Source organism: Aplysia californica, unplaced genomic scaffold, assembly GCF_000002075.1.
Source record: "Aplysia californica isolate F4 #8 unplaced genomic scaffold, AplCal3.0 scaffold00357, whole genome shotgun sequence".
NCBI classification, from domain to species: Eukaryota; Metazoa; Mollusca; class Gastropoda; order Aplysiida; family Aplysiidae; genus Aplysia; species Aplysia californica.
In genome coordinates this window covers 670553-672270 of record NW_004797627.1, presented here as the reverse complement: position 1 = coordinate 672270, position 1718 = coordinate 670553, and the positions used below count along the sequence as shown (strand labels likewise).

At 43.1% G+C, this 1718-nt stretch overlaps 1 protein-coding gene across 4 annotated transcripts in view; it reads right to left on the bottom strand.

The window, feature by feature from the left end:
• Nucleotides 1–1718, bottom strand: part of LOC101862516 (ATP-binding cassette sub-family G member 4) — a 128498-nt gene that overhangs the window by 39704 nt on the left and 87076 nt on the right. The window lies entirely within an intron of this gene.

The following is a 1718-nucleotide window of genomic DNA, read 5'->3' as shown; positions in this document are numbered from 1 at the left end:
CTGGCTCCAAATTCAACGTCCACCTCCGATAGAACCGAGCCAAATTCGGTTAAAATCCTTGAACATTAATTCACAAAACGAACTAAGTAACGCACATCCAGTCGGTGAATAGAACCAGGGACCGCCCGCTCCAAAGTGATATCTTATATCGTTATCACGCCCTTGCATGACTCTGCTGATGACGGATCTGGAAACGAAAATTAGTTTAAACTAGACCACCCTCTGACCCCAAAACATATTAATTTTGTTTCAATGCACGTGTTTTACACCCCCATCGACACATTTCAGATTTTTAAAATAAGAGGTGGGCTTCGGCCCTGTCTGCCTAGGCCAACAAGCACAGCTTTAAGGGATAGAACGTTCCAGCAGACATTTTACTTCACTTTTATCCGCCGCTTATACCCTTTTGGGTGTCGCAGGAAGAAAGAGACGTCTCTCTGTCCCCAACCGGAGAGCTTGGGTCAGAGGGATGCCGTGGGTGGTTAGTGTTTCCCTGACTCTATCTATCCAGCAGACATACATGAGAAAATGTTCCTCACTTGGAAATCAAACACGTCTTCTGAGGGCGACGGCCAAGTGCCTTACCGCCTCAACACAGACGTCGGTGTTTTCACAGTCGATGCTTAACTGTACTTTCCGTGAAGAGGTGCATAGACTATAGACATACCATGAGGGCCATTTAGCGCAGAAAAAGAGCAAGACAGACAGACAGACAGAAACAAACAGAGGGAAAGAAAAGTAAGATCAACCAGCGACGCCCTCCAGCCACCTGATGAGTACCAACTACTGGCCCAAAATTAGGGTAGCGAGTGTCTGGAGAGGAGAACGACTTAATACTTATAGTAGTTATAGTTTTGCCCTTGGCGCTGTCACCATAAATAGACATGTCTGGTGAGCGGCGCTTTATGTTTTTTCTACTTGTTTGTCTACCCTCGGAACACATATACCGTAAATACTCCTCTTTGTGACTTAGTCTGCTGGTGAAAGATCTAAAAATAACCCCCCCAAAATCAAGACGACCAACTGACCCAAAACAGATGGATGGATATGCGCTGGCAGTTGACACACAGCCGCTTGTCTATTTATTGGTTGCTGGGTGTTTTTTTTATATACGAAGCATAGCGTCATAGTAACGGCCACTTAGTGCAGGGAAAAAGTAAAACAGACAACATAAAAAAAGATACTTGGGCCAACCAGTGACGTGCCCCAAACCATCCACTCCCGCCCGACGTATTTTAGTTTTAGTAAAAGGTGAGTTATTTGTTTTTGTTTTGTTTTTGTGAATGTTTTTACGGCGCTCACAACTAACTGCATAAGGTCATATGAGCGCGCGAGACACATTAAACTTTTTCAGTTGGTAGGAAATTTTAAATTTTGCCCGGGTGGCGTCCGAAGAGGTGAGAGTTAACTACACTTGCAACACATAAGAATCATAGAAGTGGCCACGGTTAGGATTGTTACTACAAAAGGGCAACTTAGTCTAGAAGAAAGAAAGAGGAGAGATAGGAAGGATAGAATAGACTTGATGGCAAACCACACCAGCGCATCCGCCAACCACTCACTCACGCGACTCAACAAAGACTCAGATCACTTTTAAAGTGAGGACATGATAGAACCACATCGACAAGATAATAATAATAATAATAATAATAATAATAATAATAATAATAATATAACAGGTACATAATATACATGTATGTAGATAACGGATGTTCAGC